Source organism: Cupressus sempervirens, chromosome 7 (genome assembly GCF_028749045.1).
Source record: "Cupressus sempervirens isolate cs-2001-9-10 chromosome 7, ASM2874904v1, whole genome shotgun sequence".
Classification (NCBI taxonomy): domain Eukaryota; kingdom Viridiplantae; phylum Streptophyta; class Pinopsida; order Cupressales; family Cupressaceae; genus Cupressus; species Cupressus sempervirens.
The window spans coordinates 659,487,521-659,509,782 of NC_143124.1; positions in this window are offsets into that span (position 1 = coordinate 659,487,521).

Sequence of the window (22,262 nt, forward strand, 5' to 3'; positions counted from 1 at the left end):
AATGGTATTTTTGCTGAATTATACATGGTGATGGATGTTTTCGGAGGCTGGGTTTTTCTCTCAATGAGGGTTTCCTAGGGTATATCTTGTGTCACATTTTTGTGGGTATGTGGTCTATTCTCTTACATGTGGATTTTAATTCCATGTTTATTTCAAATATATTATGGGTTATGTAGACACAATTATATTCTTTGTTGCAAGTTTCCTTACAAGTGGTATCAGAGCTATGGTTTTATTATGTAACCTTAGATTGAATCCATGGGAATGCATGAGAGGATACAAGAAAGGACAAGATATATGAGTTATTAATTGCAGACCTAAGGGTTTTTGGGTTTGATGTTATGATGGGATTTGAAATATTTTGGGCATGTGAAATTATTGGACAAAAGGGATTTTCAGATGTTTCATTTAAATAAAGGTTTTAGGGGATAGCTTGCAGAAATGACCTCCTCAGTAAAAACAGACCTCACCATTAGATTTCGATCGACATTTTCATAAATTTTGATATATAATATGCCCTAGTTTGGCCATGTTTAGAGGAAATGAAAGAATTTTTCAGTTTCAATCCATGATGGCCATCAAATTTAATCCCATCAAAATTTTCGTCACAAAAATAAATGAAAAATCACAGTGAAAATGGTAAAAAAGACTATCTTAGTAAAACGGCAATAACTTTCTCTCAAGATATGAGATTTTAGAGTTCTTATAGGCATTGGAAAGCTAATTCAAAGCATTATAGCTTGGTGTAGGTTTGGTTCTGTGATTTTGATATTTTGTTAGGTTTTAAGAGCCCAAAAGTTAGATGTTATTTATTTTGAGTAAAAACTAGGGCATAACTTGGGCATACAAAATTTAATTTTGGACTTTGAGTAATCAACATAAAGCTCTTGGAGAGCTCTACATATTGGTTTAGAATTGGTGTAGGTTTGGCATGGTTTATTTTGTGATATATTAATTTGAATAGTTTATGGTATATATTTTGACTATGGTAACATAATGAGTTTATGGTATTGCATATTTTGAAGAGTTAAGATTTGATGTCATTGTATACTCGATTCATATTTTACATTGGTCTCATGATGATATGGTTATCAGTATTTTATTTTGGATATGTATGATGACTTGTTGTGTCTACAAGTTGTGCAGTATTGTAAGCGGTCTATACTTACAAGTTCCATTTATAGCTTGGTTATGAGTTGTCTTTCCCCATTGATCTTTCATTATTAATGCATATTCAGATTGGTGGCTTGGATTTGGGTTGTCTATGCCCTAAGTCACATGATTTGCTAATTTTTTCTTCATGTAGAAGGGATGAGATGTTGTCACTAGGTACACTCATGGTGGTGAATTGTGGTTGACTATTTTATGCTAACAAGTTGGACATATTGAGAGTCAGATGCTCGGTTCATGGATGTGATCATGATGCCATGAATTTTGGTATGACATGATTGGATATACAAGTACATCCTTGATGTTTATTGGCTTGGATTTCTAATTTGGTTATGGTGGTATGTCTTCTTAGTTGAGGATCATGGTTATTTTGGTTTCTTTTTTGGATCTCATGATGTGCACTTTGAGTTCTTTGATGGCTTGATACCTTGGTTGATTATTTATTGGTTTGGTTTGTATCTTCTTGGGTTTGGAGATCTTGCTTTCACTTGGTATTGACACTTTGGTTGTGTGAGTGTAGACTTGGAGGATCTTCATGTAGGAGATGGATTTTATGATGCCATAGGTGACTTGGTACCATGGTTGAGTAGGATTTTTTGGCATTGATGTATTTATTGAGTGCCTGCAGATGTTGGAGGTTTTTCTTAGATCCTGTTGCTGCAAAAGTGCCTTTGACATTTGCATAGTGCACTTGTTATCTTCATGGTGTGTGAAGATGGTTAGATCTTGAGGACTCATGGAGTTCTTGGTTATCTTCATGGTGTGTGGAGATAGTTCTCCATGGTATGTGGAGATAGATTTTCTTTATGGTGTGTGGAGATGGTTGCATCTTGAGGACTCATAAGGTTCTTGGTAAAGGTGTGGTTTATGCTTTCATTTGACATGTTATCCTTGGTGTGAGGATGGTTTTATTATTATGTAACAATATACTCTTGATACGCATTTAGAGTTATGACATGTTATAGTATATTCATATAGAGCATGTTATCTCTTTGCTTGAGATGGTTTAGATCATGTTGTTATGTTTATGTTCCTAAGGCCATGGTTGGAACTTTGACATTGATCTTGGTTTAGTTTCTTGGTATTGAGTACACTGATCATAAGCTAGATACTTCATGATATTTCTATGTTGCATTTGGAGTTGGCATGGATTGATTGGTTATAGGTGCTCATGGATACTTAAAGATGGTGGTGATGCTGATTTCTCTTAGATTAGAGAAGTATTTGTTGGGACATTTGATGGTTTTAGTAGGAAGTCCAAGGGGAAATCACTTGATATGGACTTGAGAGGAGATTTTTTTTAGTTGAGTCTTGGTTGGAGACTTGGATATCTTGATGAGCATTCTTATTCCCCACTCTTGGTCTACTAAGTGGTTTTCTACTTGAGAGGTATAGTCCATTGTTTCTCTCAGTTGCATTATATTTATGCTTATATTTCATGGATATGGATCTTGAGCTATGGTACATGAGTTAGTTATAGAGGGTTTATTTGAGAGATGGTTTAACATTGGTTATCTCCATTTGCATATGTTGTTATGTTGGTTGAGTTTGGGAGATGGTTTTATATTGGGCATATTTCTTGGATTAGGAATGATTTATGAGTTTGATCTTCTTGTGAGAAGCTAACATCCATGATTAGTTATATGTTATGGTTTGGATATTGTTGAGGCTTCTTGTTGGGGTTTTATGAAGGAGATCATACTTGCACAGTTTACATCTAGCGTTGTGTGTAGAAGGACATGATATAGATTATGATTTGCATGGTCTCTCTGGTCTTGGTTGTCTTCCTAGATGTTCAATTTTTTCTTACATTAGATTTGAGATTGGTTGGAGATTGTTATCACTAGTTTGTGCTCATGTATGTCATGTGAGATATGACATGGTTATTCCTTTATCTCTTTCCTCTATTGGTTGTGGAGAGCTTGGGAGACTGCTAGAGATTGTTATGAGAGTTGTTCTTGCAAGTTATTAGTTTATGTGTTTTGGATGTCCTTGAGACTACATGGATTCACTTCTTTGAGATGTTGTGAGTGGATTGGTTATAGTTTTGAAATTATCTTTTGCAATGGGAGCTTCTTGGTATATATGTGGTAGGTATTTCTCTTTAGCCTTGTGATTGTAGGTTACAAATTAGATATGTTGATTATGTGAAATTCACTTGGTATACCTTTGGAGGTATGGATAGTTGGATGGGTTTTGCACTTGCTCTAGGTGTTATTTCAACTATGGATATTTGACAACTATGGATACATGTGATTACCTTTGGATCAGGTTTGTGTGCTTGGCATTTCATTTGGTACAAGATTTTATGATCTTCTAATGCGACAAGTTGGGTGGCTTTCTCTTTGGATGGCTTCTATGTATATCCAATAGCAGTGGCATAATAGGAGGTGGCATCATTCATGTTCGAGATGTTGGATACTTTGATTCTATTGTGGGTACTAGGATGGAGCACTTCATGTACTTCAATCCATGATGGTGGATGTGCTAGGAGGGATTGTTCCCTTGTTCATTTATGTGGCTACGGATTGACCCTATGCAATGTATACAACAAGTGGGAGATTGTTGAGATAATGGGTGTTGCACACATTTTATAATATTATTATATTGTATTATCTTATTATTTTATTTTATTATATAATGTTGTATCTAGGAGCATCTAGATAGATGTGCAATATGTAAAGATTCCCATGGGATATACTTTATGAGTTGTATTGTAATATTGTGATAATATTTCATGTAATTATTTAATAGTGGGGAAAAGAATTAAATTCCCAATATTAAATGTGCGGTCAATGGGTTAGGTAGCACATGGTTTTAGAACATGATTTATGTAATACCACTTGGTGATTTTGTGGGACTTACTACTATATAAGTAGCCACAAGGATAGTTGTTGTAGAAGGAGAAGACAAAAGGCAAGAGTCAAGTGGGACAAGGCTTGAAAAGTTAGCCAAAGGAGCATTTGTGAAGGTTGAAAGCATGTCATGGGATGTGTGGATTCATGCTTATTCACATGGATTGCTTGGTGGTGGCTATGGCTTTGAAGGCTTTCATAGTTGTATTGCAGTTGTATTTTTGTTGAATAATACATGGTGATGGATGCTTTTGGAGGCTAGATTTTTCCCTCAATGAGCATTTCTTAGGGTATATCTTGTGTCACATTTTTGTGGGTATGTTGTCTATTCTCTTGCATGTGAATTTTAATTCTGTGTTTATTTCAAATCTATTATGGGTTATATGGAAATGGTTATATTCTATGGTGCAAATTTTCTTACACCAAAAGTGCTCAGTGTAAGTTTGGCTCAATTTTGATATGTGCATTCTTCTATATTCAGAATGAATTTCCCTCTTTTGGTAAGATGGGGTGGAAGACCAATAGGTCTATAGCTATACAAATTAATGGGTACATAGAACAAATGGGAGCCAATTTTGAAACCATAATGACTAGCTATTTTGAGGACTTTAAGAAGTCCATGAAGCAAAGATTAAGAATTCTAGTTTCACTAGTAGAGCAACACATCAATGATATTTTATTTCTAGTTGATATTGATTACACCTATATTCAAGTATTAGTGCAAGAGTTAGATGGTTAAGGCCACTAGGATATGAAATAAGCATTGATGAAGCATCAGTAGCAATCATAGCATTTCTAGCAAAGGAAATTGACAAAGTAGCAAAACATTTTGGTACTTATGATGTTGTGAAATAAAAAGTAGAAATGGAGTTGAAAACAGCATCAACATTGAAAAAGAAAGACAAGTTGTTCAAGAAACTCAAGGCCAATTTTGTAGAGGGAAATGTTGAGGAAGAAGAAGATGATGAAGATGAAGAAGAAGTAGAACAAGGCCAGGATCCACTTGCCTTAACACAAGGCATGGGAGAAGATGTTGAAGAAGAAGAAGGTGCTAAGGAAGAACAAACTAAGGAAGTGCCAACTAAACCAAAGCCCAAGAAGGGAAAGGCAAAGATATAGCCTACTACTTAGCCAAAGGGTAAGAAAGTTTTGAAACCAATCCCTACAAAGCCTACTACACCAGTTACAAGAGCCAACACAAGGGCCACAACTCAAAAGGTTGAGAAGTAAGAAAAGAAGAAAGTTATCGAGCAGCAAGGTCTAGCAAAGAAGAAATTAAGAAAAATGTATGTTGCACAACCTAACTCTGATGAAGAAAGGACCAAGTTAGATGACAACAACTAGTTCAAAGTGGTAATTCATGCACCCAAGTCCAATATTGATAACGTTTGTGAAAATATTAGGGATAATGCAAACTTGACTAGTTTGAAAACTATTGAATTCAATAAATTGAATAGAGGGGATCAGAATAAGATTGAGGAATCAGTGTATGCCATGATGGCTAAATTCAAGAATACACCTCTTGAATTTGACACTACCATGCCTAAGGATTTATATTCCACTATTGAAAATAAATGGCACTATTGCCTAAACATGGAGAAAGAAATAAGAGAGTCTACATTGGCACAAGTGATGCTAGATTTACCAAAAGGCCAAATAATAAAAGATAATAGGAAACATGGTAGAAAATTTGTACCTAAGCACATGGCCTTCAACATACTTCAAAATAAGATTGAAGATGTTGTCAAGAAGTCCACTTAAATGTGGAAGCTAATATATGGCCTAACCATTGTTAAACCAGGAGAGACAGATCCCTTTGAGGGAAAGAATGATGAGGAAGAGGAGGAGAATGATAAAGAAGAGGAAACTAAGAAAGAAAAAGGTGATAACATGGTGTAGGAGACACAACAAAGAAAATATGAAATGGCAACTGTTAAAGAGCAACAAACAAATTGAAGTGTGCTAGATGTACAATTGCCACCACTTAGCCCTCCACATGACAGCAACACACCTGTATAGATGATCAAAGTAAAGGATGTTCTTGATAGCACAGTTCAGAACATCAACCCACTCATTATAAAGGATCTAAAGAAGATCCTTGACCAATCAATGTTATAAGAAAAGTTATGTAATAACCCTATATTGGTCAATGTAGATGAGTTGCAGAAAGTTGTAGTTGATTTAACAAGGGAAAAGGTGAATACACAAGAACCACCTTCTATAATCCCTACAGCTAAAAGTGGACAACCTATAGCAAAAACATCAATAGATACATCTGCCAAGGTTGATAACACAATGAAAGTCATGATGATTGAACAATAGACTCAGACTATAGAGGAAAGAGAGCCTACAAAGGAACAAATAGGATAGATGGATACTTTTGTACCTATTACACAAGTACAAGGTGCACCACCACAAATAATTGTTATTGATAAAGAAAAATTAGAAGAGGAAAAGGATATTCCAAAGGAAAAGGAGAAGGAAGCAATTCAAACATTGGTAAATATACCAACTATTGGGACTCCTACAAGAATGCTTCAGAAGCTGAGCACTAATGTTATGCCACTACAAATCTCTATACTAGGCTCGAGCTCCATAAGAGTTGCAAGGGTACTTCATTATGGAGACCCTACATTAGATGAGGAAATAGTATTCCAAAATATGACTATGAAAACATTGCACTTGAATAGATAAATATCATGCAGGAGGCATTGGAAAGGAAAAAGAAGCAGAAGATACTTAGAAATGAGTATAAACAAAAGCAAGCATTACATGAGATTAAGGACATCTTCTTAGATGCCTTCAGCTTGCAGCCACCTGATGAAGCAAAGAACATATTAGAATAATTTTCAAATATTTTTGAGTAGGTGACAAATGAGGACCAAGATGCTAATGTTAAACTTATGGAATGGTCAGAAAAGAAATTTCAAGCAAAGTTAAATGAGAAGATATCTAGTGAGATAGCACTATCTCAAGTAGAGTTGTCAAATAAAATTGAAAAAGTGAAGAAGGTACTTGAGAATATATTCTCACTATACACAAAATTGTGTGACCCATCCACCTTCACACAAGAGACCAGCCAAAGGTTACTAAGCCTGGAGACAAAACTAAAAGTATCAAGCATGCAATTGCCACAAGATCTAGCTTAGAGTGAAAATGACTTCACTATCATGCTACACATAGAAAGAAATGGTTGTACTCATAGTAGAAGAGGCTAATACTAGAGCCAAGCTAGTACAAATACAAGCCACCCTTACCCCTCACATGGAGATACTACAGAAGGAACTAGCCTATTCTGAGACAATGTTAAAGAAAGATCCTAATCTTTCAACATTAGATGGCTTAGTTCACCTTGCAGTAGAGATAGTAATATAAATTAAATCCCTAGAAATTGCTATAAAAAATGGGGATTCTACTCTAAAGATTGTCATGAAAGTTAATAAGAACTTTCTAGCTAAATACAGTGTATAGACCCTTTGACATAAGTGTCAAAAAAGGGGGAGATAAATAAAAGGGAGATAAAAGAAAGGGGGAGACAATCTACAAGAGGATGCATGTGAAAGAGAAGAGCAAACAATAGGAAATAGGACATATTAGAACACATTAGATAAAGAGTATTAGAATGTAGAATGATTGAAGACAAAGAGCAACAACAAAGGAAAATCAATCTACTTAGAGAGATTTTGGATATAGAAAAGATACATTAACTCAGGGGGAGTTACTAAATTTTGAGGTATATAGTCTATTACAAAATTTTGAACAAATTTTGAAATTTTGTATATATGCCGAACATAATGTATATTATACTCAAGGAAATTAGATTCATCATGTATAGTTAGGTGTTTTTGCCACTCATGTCAAAGGGGAGATTGTTGATCTCAGAATGGTTTTGACAATTGAGTTTCAACACACTTAAGTTATTTGCTAAGTTCATGTTGAGCTAGCAATAAATGCCAAGTATAATATATACAAGTTTCAAGTTGCAATAGATGTCGAGTCAAAAATATAGTAAGTGCCAAGTCACTCAAGTGTCAAGCAAATAGATAGTGTCGAGCAAGTTTAAAGTGTCGAGTGAACAATAGATGTCAAGCAAGTTTAGGTGCCAAGCCAAATAGAATTTTAGTTAGTGCTAAGCAGCAGTATTTAACAAGTGTCGAGCAACATAGAATTGACATAAGAGTTTGTGAAGGCACAAACAATTATGTAAACTATTTGCATACCAACTCATGGATGGATTTCAAAGCTTAGAGATAAGATTGAATCTATTTGGATTTCCTATGTGATCTACATGCAACCAATTAGAAAAATGGAGGGAATTGAGTAGGAAAGTTGGATGAATCTCAATCATAGATTCATACCTAACCCTAAGCCACTAAAGTCTTTTTAAAGGGAGACAAAGCCCCATAATTCATAATATGTATGAGAGCGCATTAGAGAATGCATGCAAGAAGATGATGATAGTAGTGAAAGGGGTGAATTGATCAGCATACATTCAAGGTGACTTAGAAGAAGGACAGAATTGTAGAATTAGTTAAGTAGAGCAAAGGATCAAGGTTACAACAATTTCATATCAGATCAGAGAGGATCATGATGAACTAAATTGGGATCTAAAATCAACAATACAATATTGTAAGTGAATTAGATCAAACATTCTACTATACTTTCTAACAACTGTATTAGCAGGATGAAATCCTTGTATCAAGGTTGATTTAACATTCATAGAGAAATTCTTTAACAAGGTGACATTCCAAGTGAGTGTTCTAAAGTCCTTTAGCGAGGCACACCTTTGATAGGGTGTTAAAATCTTTTAATAGTGTAGGACCTAACAACCATTTGTAAGCCTTTAAAAGGGCAGATCATGAGAATGGTCAAAATATGTGACCTTAATAGGTGAACTTTATTGTTGTAGTAGTGAAGAATTGTGGTTGTCATCCCCACCCCAGTTTTACCTTCTCATTGGAGGGTTTCTGGGTAATCATATCTGGTGTCAAGTGTTTATGTGGATGCATTTTCTTTACATGTTATTTCTATATGTTTATGCATGCATTGTTTTAAAGTTGAGAATTTTATTGGTTAGAGTTTAGCACTTCTGATTCCCCCCCCCCCCCCCCAGAAGTATACATTTCCCATTTGTATTCCCAACATTATTATAATGCAACCTAGGTTTTACCTAGTTAGGGTTTTGATCTCCTTTTATAAGGATTGATCTCTTTATAATTTATTCATTTACTTTTGATAATAGTAATTTCTTTTTTACTCATCACGAATATCTCATTAATGGATCTGGCAATTTTAGCCTCCATAGCTTTTTGCTTCTCTTTCTATGGCAATTTTTTTCATTCAAGTAATTCTTGGGAACTATAGGGTTGATATTTCATCAACTTCAACATGGTATCAAAGCTCCAAATCTTCATGCCCCTGTTCTATTTAAGAGAAGTTTGGCTTAGCTTTTAGATATGTGTTTTCTCTTTTAGAGGGTTTCATTTTTTAGAGTTTTTTTTATTGAATCTAGGGATCACCATTTTTTAGTGCACTTTGAGCCCAAACGGACATCACCATTGAGCTCAGAGCACCCCAATACCCTTATTTTCATATAACATTTGTCCAATTTGGACACAATTAGAATTTGAGGCTAAAGAACTATTGCTCCCAGATTGGGTACATTTCTCAAGGCAATGATTTTCTAAAATTTTTTGCATGTTTCTTGAAGTGGTGATTTTCTAATTTTGCATGCAAATCAAAAAAAATTGGTTCAAAAATTAAGATTTTTGGCACATTTTCTGAGGTGGTAATTTTGTATTTTTTGCTAAAATTCTAATTTTTGGCATGCAAATCAAAAAAAATGTTACGCAAATTGAGATAGTTTTGGCATGGAATTGGCCCACTTCCCAAGACAATTTTGTACTCTTGAGTGCATTTTTCAAAGCATTTTGTAGTGATCCCGAGGCAGATTTTTTGTTGGTTTTCCAACACTTTTTTGACCTACATGTGGTTTTTTGGCCACAACTTGCTCATCTGAACTACATTTTTTGATCTAAAAGAAGCATTAGGAAGCTGATTCTGAGCCCATCATGATGGTGTAGTTTACTTGGATTTTTTATGCAATTTGGTGACATATTTTGGCTATCAAAGTTAGAAGTTCTATTTTGCACTTCAAGAGACATATTTTGAGACATTCTATTTTCCAAATTTTGCTCCAAGCACGTCCCATTCAATTTTTTGCATTTTTTGCATTTTGATGTATATTTTGGTTATTTCAGGTCTAGGGATCAATTGTTTTGTTTTGGATGATTTTTCATGGGTTATACTACATATAGTATCAGCCTTATGTCTCTTTTGATCTTTGTTTACATCCTTTTGTAGCATTTTTGCAAATGCACTAAGATAAAGTGTCACTCTATTATATTTTGGGATCTTGGACATCTTTGTGTTTTATTTTACTCACACTAAATTATAAAGTGCCTTGGGGGTGTCATGTTGGCCATATTCATCATCTTCATTTTTCAACTGAGTGTTTCCTCCATGACATTAGCCTCATGATGTGTTGATGACATGTGCCATTATAGGTGTTTGTACTTCTTTTATACTCTCAATGTTCTTGGTTCTTCTTTCTATAGGAGATATTGCATTTAGTTTTAGTGTTCGTGTCTTACCTTTCAGCATTATCGAGGGGTTATGTTGGTTCTATTGCTTTCTTGGTTCGATGGAGTGAGCTATGTATTCAAAATTTGATCCTATGTACTAGGTGATTGCAGTGGTTGGATACCTATGCATTCTTGTGAGATGGATTATTTTCCATATAGACATTCTTTCATTCCTATTTTAGAGGTCATGAAGATACCTTCCATCTTCAATTGATCATCTCTTCAAACTTAGTCTTCTCTATCTAGTTATATTCTATATTGTGGAGGGTCTTCAAATCAATAATTTGGTAGTGTTTGCAGCTTCATGCTTCAGTGGTGTTCTTCATGATCATCATTTTGTTCCCATCTTCTAGAAAATTCTTTTTATCTCTTTTTGGAGTAGGGTTTTTTCCATGTGGTTTTCTCTATTTCTCCTCTTTATAGAGATTTGGTTGTGCTTGGGTACCTCATCAGGCCTTGTTGTTGGGACCCAAGTTTTCTTTCAGTAGTAGTTTCTAGGTTTTTAGCTACTCCCTAAGTTTATCTTAAGGGGGGGTGTCAGAGTAATAAGATATTCCTTTATTAATTAAATCATTTTGATTTAATTATTAAGTCACTTATTATCTCTAGTTTACTTAAGCTAAACTTTAGGCATATAATAATTAATTCTTTTATAAATTATCATCATGCAACCTAGGTTTTAACCTGTTAGGGTTTTGATCTCCTTTTATAAGGATTGATCTCTTTGTAATTTATTCATTTACTTTTGATAATAGCAATTTCTTTTTTACTCATCAATAATGTCTCATCTATGGATCTAGCAATTTTAGCCTCTTTAGCTTTTTTGCTTCTCTTTTGGTGACAATGTTTGCATGCAGCTGATTCTTGGGAGCTATGGGGTTGAGCTTTCATCAACTTCAATAGTTTTTTCTTGGTTGAGCACAATATTTGTAAATATTTTCAATATATATAAAAAAATTATAGTCATGGACTTTTACAAACAACTTATAGAGAAATCAAATATATCTGGTTAAAGATACTTATCTCTACTCGAGGAGGTAATCAGAACCATTTATAAGAGTTTTTTCTTACATATATCTACTAGGTTTAACTATATAAGGAGGAGTTCTTTTAAATTTTCTATTTGTCAAAATAGACATAAAAATATCTTATTTTTACCACCTAGAAATTATTTCTTTTTTTTTTTATCAAGTATCACCTATAACCCAACCTTCATAACCATTTAGGGAATAAGAACCTATATTCCTAATGCAATAAAATACAAATTTTACCTTAATTTTTTTTTCTTGCATATTATTGCATATTATTGTTGTTACTCCTTTACAATACATTATTAGTTCCTTAGATCTGAGTGAATAAGCATCATTACTTTTCTCTACAAATAATTTTAGTCTATTTTTACAAAAGAAAACTTTATATGTTCCTATGGTATTCTTACTTTCATAATTTATTTAAATTACTCGATCCTCAAACTTTTCTTAAGGGTAAAACATTTTTTTCTACAATATAGGAAGAGAGAGAATTTTGAATAAGGCTAATCCTTTTTCTAACTTCTCAATATCAAATTACCTCAAAATAGTTTAAGCCTTCCTAAATTTTATGAAATGAGAGGGAACATATTTAATCTAGTGGTTTTCATAGTTTTATTTTATAGTTCCATGATCAAAATAATCATACAGTCCTATCTCAACTTCTTATTACTTAAAAAATTAGGTTATTAGCCTATACAACTAGCTTTTCCTTATATGGTAAAGGTAGGGATAGAAACATACACTCCCTAAGTTATTTATCATTGAGCACCACTATCAATGTAATCTTTTACTACAATCAAAACAAGACATAGTGTTGGTTTGCAATAACTTAAAAATGTATTATCCCTGAATCTAGTTTAATTTGTAGAGTAAGGATGTGTGGTTGAGTATTTTGACTCCTAAATGTAGTTTTATAATCTCTTTTCCCAAAACAAATATGCACTATAAGTTATGGTTATCCATATTGGATTCTCATAGTTCCATTATACTAGCTGTAACCACATAAAATTATCAACATGCACTATCAAAAGAACACAACTAATGGATTCAAAGAAGGTATATTAGCCCACATAGAAGAAAAATCAATTCTAATAGAAAAATATTGTATGTATGAAGTCATATCAAGTGCATAAAATTCTGAGTTATTATATAAATATTTATAAGGTAGAATGAGATACACTAATGAAGCCTAAAGTTTTCTTTTTCTAGAGAAGAAATGAGACATAATTATCTAAACGTGTTAACTAAGTCCTAATGATCCAAAATGCTAATGTATGTGTGGTAAAAAAGACAATCCCATTATGAAATAAAGAAGGCGTGTTCTTCATCTCTATTTATACTAATCATCTAGAATGCACACAAAGAGTTCTACCCAACACTAAGATTATGAATGAGCCAAATTTGAATCCCTAGAATTCCTAGTGTGGAAACCTAGGGCTCTAATACCAAATTTAATGCCCCACCAGGGAACCTAGAAGGACAAGGCTAAAAGATATTATGTTTAGTGGATTTTTTTAACACCTTTTGATTGTTAACTTTACTTAATCATAGTAGCAGGCCTAATAGGTTCCCTAACATTGTTCTTAAATGCATTTCTTAGTTTCAAAATTTAGGAGTTATGTTTACTCATCCAACTCAACAAGTATTTATTTATTATTTCTCATTTATCTTTTTGTAACATTTCCTTAATTTAAGTCATCTATTATTTTATGTCTAATTATCATTTCTTATTGATTCAATATTCATCCCTATCTCTACTTCTTTGTGTCACTTTTGAATCTTAGATCTCATATAGGACTTAGCCACACTTCTATCAATTTACTCCACATCTATTCTTGTAGAAGTTAGGGTGTGATAACAAGAACTTAGATAGTATTTCCTAAATGATTGTTTATTAATTCCAAACAATATCTATAAAACTTTTTCCAAATTAGAAGCTAATGTCTTAATCTTTATAAATCAAATGAAACTACTTAATATGTAATAAATATCCATTAACTATATATATTTTCTAAATCATATTCTAGTCACTAATTACTTTGATTATTCATTTGAAAATATTATAGAGAGTATATAATTTATTTATTCATCATACATATTATCATTATCATCATCTAAAATACAAGGAAATATATTATGTGATGACCTCATTATTACTTCATTGATCTTTTTGAAATAATACAATATGTTCATATATGCCTTAATTTCTCCTAGAGATACCCTTTACCCTTTTTATATATCTTTTTAATTCATGATACATATACACATGAACTTGAAAATTCTTCAATATTTTACATTATAATATTACATAGTTTTCTTCCAAGGAAATGCAACTTAAGAAATAATCTTCAATAGCTACTAAGTAGGGATCCACATAAATTCATCCATAATAAATTGAATATTACCTCAAAAATATTTTACCACCCAACCACATGGTACCACAAATGGTCCACTCCCCTAAGCTAGGATATAAGACCATGATCCACATAGGCTCATAAAAAGCACAAAGATAACATAAAACCACATGAAACTATAATGCCAAAATGAAGTCATAAAAAAAATGGACAACCAAAGGAAAAAATATGTGTGAGAGGTTTGACCATATCTAGGTGAATGCCATTGTACATTCCTACAGTGTTGGGATCAACCTCTTGAGCCAAAAACTATCATGTCACATTGAATGTCTTCTCCCTAAGAACTCCAACAGGATATGTATGATGTTCCATGGTACATTTCTATAATTTTGGGATCAACCACCTGAGCCAAAGACCATCATGTCACATAGAATGTCTTCACCCTTAGTACTCCAACATGCATGATATATAATTATCTTGATTAATGTGAATTCCCAAACCCCCATAACCCATTAATTTTATTAATATTTGAACTTAATTACCAAAACTCATATGTAAATCTAGCCTACACACATCCCTAGTCTCTAACACATAGGATCCTCTAGCGGTGACTTTTGGGCCCTAGCACCTATGGCAAGCCACTCACCTAGGGAATCTACCCTACTCACAAATCCAAAACCACAATCATATAAGAGTTCAAGGAGAAACATTCCTAGGGTCCTATACCCCTAGTTTAAACAAAATCCTTACTTTTCCTATAAGCATCACAAATCATATGCAATCATAAGGCACAAAGACTATAAGCATAAGTCTTTACAAGAATTTTTAATGATAAATATAAATTTTATACATCACATAACAATTTGACATGTCTTGAGTGTTTTAAACTGCAATAAGGAGGATGAAAACCCAAGTAAGAGGCCAAATTGGTTTAAAACCCCTAAATCAAGAATATATAATTCTAAAACTTATAAAATCATGTAGTATGTACAAGAATTCATAGCATAGAGAAAATGGAATGTTTCATAATACTATATTATATACCTCTAGTTACCAACAATCTTCTTACAAAATATAACATATCTCCAAAAACTAGTGGCTAAATACTATAGGAAAATACATAGTTATTTTCAAAAAAAGGAACTCAAGAACTTTTAAATAACTATAGGAATTTAATGTAAAAATATGATACATCATGAAAAAATATAAATAGATTTAAATTTTATCAAATAAATAATACAATCAATAAGTTTAATCCATACCTTAAGTCCTAGGAAGATTCAATAGAAGCAGGAGCAAGGAGACAAAGAGAGGATGTAGTGCCTACCCTTGTTCACATCTTTTCTAAACTCATTGTTGCTATTATTATCAGACTTTGATGGACTAGTTTTATGTTGATGGATTAGTGGTATTGTTTTGACACTATCAGACATTATGTTATGGATTCAGTGGTTATATGATGAGATCATTTAGACTTTACATTTTATGTATGTATGATGATCATTATATTGTTTTTAGTTATTAATGATGATCAGTTAGATGGTTTATTATCTCATGTGTTTTATTATGGATACTTACCCCATACTTGCATGTGTATGGTGTGCGTTTTTTCTTATTGTATGGCATTTTTGATGTGGTTAAGGAAGGGAGTCGTAGTCACCTGCTTAGTCAGGATCTACACGATGCACCACTTCCTGCCATTTCTTGTTTAGCTTAGCATTATATATATATATATATATATATAGTATGTACATGCATGGTTTTTCTGTAGGTTGCAGGTACCGGGTATCAACTTCCCTGAATTGCCAGGATGAGCGTACCCCATTACACTATCTCAATGATAAGAGAAGGGAGATAAATTCTCAAGTCCAAATCCCAAACCCTAAAACCATTTGTCCTAGTGAGCTAGGACAAGTATCTGAGTTGAATACCCACCGAATGTGTCGGATGACATATTTCATGATTTTTAACCCTTTAGACTGATTTTGTATGATTTGTTCTATGATGGGTTTTCATATTTTATCTTGGAGGTCTATGGTGAATTTTTTATTAATTAAGTCTTAATAAATAGATTTAATTAATAAATTATTTATTTTAGAAAATTAATTTTAAATATCATGATCTTTGATATTTTGATTATAATTAATTAAATGAGAATTAATTAAGGAAAAAGAATTAAATAAAAGAAAATTAGTAAATTAAAATTAATAATAATTATAAAATAATAATAAAGTAATGAATAAAATAATAATAATAAAAGTTATAAAAATCAAAATGAAAGTTATAAATATTTAAATGGAAATTATATAAAAAGTAAATTGGAGTTATAAGCTTGCATGGGAATTAACGCACTTTTCTATTTCTCATGTGTCAACAACACGGGGGTTAGTGCATCAATTAAGCACATGGTGTCTACAACCCTATGGCTCATCAAAAAGGTTGGAAAAGACCCATGCTTAGTTGGTGACACCTTCTAGCTATTTCTAGAAGCATTCTAGAGGTTTCCTGAGAGCTCTTTATATTCAGGCATCCCTAGAAGCTTAGACATAGCATTTGGAGTGCAACTGGAGCATTGGAGGATTCAAGAGTTCTGAAGAAGGGAGCTTGCTCTGCGAGTTTTCTGAGGAAGAGCGATTTAGCATTAGAATCCGGGTAGATTCTTGTGATTTTACTTATGTTATTTCCACATCTTGCTTTCCCTGTCTTCTCCATGTCTTCCATATGTCTTCTGAGGAATTTCATATTTTTATTGTATGCATTTTCAATTTGGGCATATAAATTTATTTGAGAATTTTATATGCATAGATCAAAAAGGAAAATGGGGCTAGGGTTGAAATTCATAGTCAAACCCATTAGAATTAATTATTGGAAATTTTGGATATCAAAGGTCCATGGGGGAATTCTAAAAATTAGAAGTTTTTAATAAACTGTGTATATACATGTTTATATTGGTCAAATCTGCATACAGAAAACATTTATATATATATATATATATATATATATATATATATATATATATATATATATATATATATATATATATATATATATATATATATATATATATATATATATATATATGTTGTAAAACTTGATTAAAGTCTGCGAATGCATATATATATATATATATATATATATATATATATATATATATATATATATATATATATATACTGAACAAGGGCATTTTATTATTCAATTTTCAAACCACATCAATGGGGAAATGTTTTATTAAAAACGTTATATTTTATTTTATTAAGAATTTGCATCGCGATTTATCTTTGCGAAAAGCATTGTAAAAAAAAAACATTGTTTAAAAATAATAATAATAATAATAAAAATATGTCTGGGCGGGTATGTATCCCCCACCTTTATCTATCCACCGATATTTATATTGGCGCGTCGTAGGGTACCTGCAGTGCAGTGTACCCACGACAAAAGAACTACCATACGACAGTGGTCGCAGGGTACCTGCAGATGCAGGGTACCCGCGACGGGTATGATCGCACGTCATCGGCGGCGATTCAAATATATCAATTTCTTTCGACTTTGGTTATAAATTGTGATCGATTTTTATATAATTTTTTTAAAAAGTTATTATCAATTGATAATAATATATAAATATATATTTATGTATGTATATATATATATATGTATATAAGTATATGTATAATAGTTATAAATAATTATTTTAATTAAAATGATTTATATGGATGGATCATTTTGTAAAGATAAAAGATTAAAAGAATATGTTTAATAATTATAATGAAGAGATAATAATAATTAACTTAATTTAGTTAATTAAGGTTAATTATTAGAACGTGATATAAGTTTTGATATATGCAAATTTTTTTCAATGGATATGTCTTTTTTTTCAAACAAAGTTTATATGAATAAAATATTATTAGATCAATTAGAAAATTGAGTCTAATGGAGAAACTTTTTATCTATCAAACAAATACATGGGTTAGGTAAAACGTGAAATTTCTCCACTTGATATAGTTTGGGAAACATAAACCGAGACTTTTGCATTGAATTCAAAATTGAAAACTTAGCAAAACCAAAACATGTGTTTACATTGTGTATTCTTTATGCTAATGTTTTGGATTTTGGGTTGACTAGTCTTGACCAGTTATAGGACGTCTACTAGAGGCTTGGGGGTTTTGTGATTGTGATGTCATGATGATGTTTTAATCTCAATCTTTATAAACCCAACCATGGTTTGTGATGGAATGCTCTATGTATTGGATGTGAATACTAATTGTTATAGTTGAGATTTTTTTATTTATGAGACACTTGACTTAAGCATTAATTTTGGTCATCGATTAGTTATCCTTGGTTATTTTCTAGTCGCCATGATGGGACTGTAATGTGGATTTATTTTGATGATTTCATGTTGTGACATGTTTGACTCAACCATTTTTAGAGTCTTCGATCAGTATGATTGAGATATATTTTGGTTATTGAGAACCATTGGATACTTTTGATTATTAGTGATACTTCAGTTGCCAATAGAGAGCTGTTGTGTTCATGATTTTCTATGGATGTTTGCTCATGGAGATTTGATGCTTTTATGCATATTTGATGATTTTATGGATTATCTTTTGTAATTTTGAGATTTATGAGTCCATGAGCATTAGGGTAGGATATCTACATGTAGTGACAGGAAGTGGCTTGCAATGGGGGCCGAGGTCCTAAGAGGCTACCAGGGTAACTCATTGTAAGTTGGATTAATAAGTGATAACATTCACACCTAATACTAACTAAATGAATCTAAAAAAATAAGTGTTTTGTTCTCGCCCATGCCTTGAGTGCTTGTACAGGCTAGGATGGGAGTAGTGAGATGCATGGTTGCGACCTTGCATTCCATAGTATGCCTTGTCAGTATGAGAGGATACTAGTGGCCGCATGAGATCAGTATGGACCCGTGGATTTTAGCTAACTGCTAGGGTAACTTGTACATGATAAATGCGATGACACTTTCCTGCTTGCATAGTAGGTTCCTACATGTCATTATGTGCCTCTAGGAAGTAGATGTCAATTTTGTGATTGGAACCTTTGAGTTAGTATACTTTTAGGATTCCTGGACTTATAGAGATATGTGCTATGTGATTTTGATAGCCTATTTGGGACTTGAGATTATCTCCTTAGCATGGTGGGAGTGGACCACTTAGGTACCACACGGTTAGGTGGTAGTTTATTTTCCACTCTTATCATTTGAGACTCATTGAGACATCGTGGCTGATGTGTCCTTCGTGATGGTGGATATGTATCCTTTCATTGATGATTAGCATATGTTAGATGATGTTATCTTATGCTTATATTTGCATGTTAGATTACTTTCTACATATGATGTTGTATATTTTAGGAGTGACATTCCTACTATGTTAATACCAATGATCTCTTCGGTGACTTGGGATGTTACACACGGAGGGATGGCTAGGATCCATGATGGTCTAATGATGCTATTAACAGTTGGGAGGAACCGTGCACTTAGTTTATTTTGTTTGATCTTTATGATGGATGTATATGTCTTCTATGAGGATGTATCATGTGATTATCTCTACTTTGATGTATCACGGATTGGAATAGGATGATGTACCTTATTCTACATATGTATATTCTTTGAGCTTGTCATACCCTGTGACATGTATAGAGGATGATTAAGCATTTGGAAATGTAATGTTTAAACATTGGACTTATCATTATTATTTCATGTGGATGTTGTACTAGATGGATTCTTGTATGTGATTCAATGTTAAGGGGTCTTTAAAGAATGTAATCTTTTATGTATGTTATGTTTACTTTTAGATGGACATTGTTATTGCTTCCGTTATTGTGAATAAGTTTTATGTATGGTATTTACTTTCATGTAAAAAAAAAATGTTACCAAACTTAGTGAAACTCTAGGTTAATTCTTTGGATCCCTTGGCGGGGTGTTACAGCAAAAAACAAATACAATTTGAGATGCATCATTAAACTCGCTCCAATTTCAAAAATCTCCATGGTAGAAGAAGGAGAAATTCAAAAAAAAAAATCCCTCTCTCAGCCTTTGAAACTCTCACATAAAAATTATTGAAATTACAAGTGGAAAGAAGTAAGAATTAAACTTCTGAAAGGGGGGGGGGGGGGGTGTTGAATCAGGAGTTTAAACTTGGACCCATAAAACTTTCACCTTTCATACACCACATGCATAATAAATTGAAATAACATATAAAGCATATGCATCAATCATGTAAACATGTAATCAAACATGCACACTTAACACCAGGTATGATTACCTAGAAACCCTCCAAATGAGAAGGTAAAACTAGGGTGGGGATGACACCCACAAATCTTTGCTACTACAGCAATAAAGTGTATCAATTAAGGTTATAATGGTTTGACCATAAATCATGGTCTTCCCTATGAAAGGTATGCCCTGTTAAAGGCTTACAAAGATTGTTAAGTTCCACCTTATTAGAGGATTTCAACACCCTATTAGAAGTGTGCTTGGTTAGAGGACTTCAACTTACAATTGAGTAAGCACCCTATTAAATGATTTCATACAGCCTATTAAGACTACTTTGTTAAGAGATTTAATTGAAATCACATGTCAAAATGTCTCAACATAGATCCTATAGTTGGCACTTGCTTTCCTGATAATAGATCACCTCTATCCAATCTCTGATTGATCCATCATGATCTGATGTATCAATGTTCTATCCTTTATCTTCTATTCTTCACTTAACTGATTCTACAATTGACTCTTACTACTAAGTCACCTTGAATGCTCTGCAAACTATCTTGTTTGCTCCTCCAATTCAATCATTCACCCCTTTGCAATGCTCTCAACATCATTAAAAATTTAGGGCTTCATCCTCCTTAAGAAGACTTAGGTAGCTTAGGATTAGGTATGAATCTATGGCTGAGATTCATCCATTTTTCAGCTTAAACCTTCTCATTTTTTGATTGGTTGCATGTAATTACATAGGGAATCTACATGTAGATTTGTCCTTATCTCTAAAAGATAAAAATCTATACTTAGGTCAGCTAAGAAATTATTTACATAGTTGTTTGTGCCATAAAAAACAAATATGTCCAATCTGTGTCACTTGGTATATGTAGTTTCTAATGCTCAGCATACACTATTCTGACTTGGCATCTACTATTTACTCAGCACTTGAATCACTTGGCATGGTCTACTTGCTTGGCACTTGAGTGACTTGAGACCCATTGCAACTTGGTATGGTCTACATGTTGTACTTGGCATGCATTACTAGTTCAGCATGAACTAAGTAAATGTCTTAAGTGTGTTGACACTCACTTGTCAAAACCAATCTGAGATCAAAAATCTCCCCCTTTGACACGAGTGTCAAAAACACTTGAATATACATAATCAATCTAATCTTCTCGAGTATAACATATCCATGACTTAGCTTATATACAAAACTTTAAATTTTCAAAATTTTGCAATAACCTATATACCTCAAAATTTATAACTCCTCTCTGAGTTAATATGACTATTCTGTATCCAAAATCTATTGTCCTTTCTAAGTAGATTTGTCTCCGTTGATAAATACTCTTTTACTTTAATACACTTATACTCTTTCATTCTCTTCTTTAGCTGATATTTGTTCTACTCTATTTCTATCTCTGCATTGTATTTCTCCCCTTTTCTTTATTCTCTCCCTTTGTGTTGGCTCCCCCTTTTTATCTGTCTCCCCCATAGGATATTCTCCCCTTTTTTGGCACTTGTGTCAAATTGGCTATACACATATAGTGTGTTTATCCAAAAATGATTTATGGACCTCCATTATAATATTAAGAGCTACATCCTAGTTGTCACATGCAACATCTAGTGACTTGAGCTAGATGGCAAGCTCAACAAAAAGGTGTACTAGGCCATCTAGAGTAGAAATATTAGGGTCTTTCTTTAGAAAAGTTTCTACATAGCCTAGTTTCTTGTGCAGTATCTCCATATGAGGGGTGAGAGATGTCTGTATACTTTTCAATTTGGCTCTTATGCTAGCCTCTTCTACTATTAATACAGCTAATTGATTTTGTGTTTGAAGCAATGTATTAAAATGCTTCTCACTTTGAGTTGGGTTCTAAGGTAACCTTGTACGTGATATATTGAGATTTCTCCCCACGCTTAGAATATGATGTCTGGTCTCTTGGGTGAACAGTGTAGGGTCACATAAATTGGTGTACAATGAGAATATATTC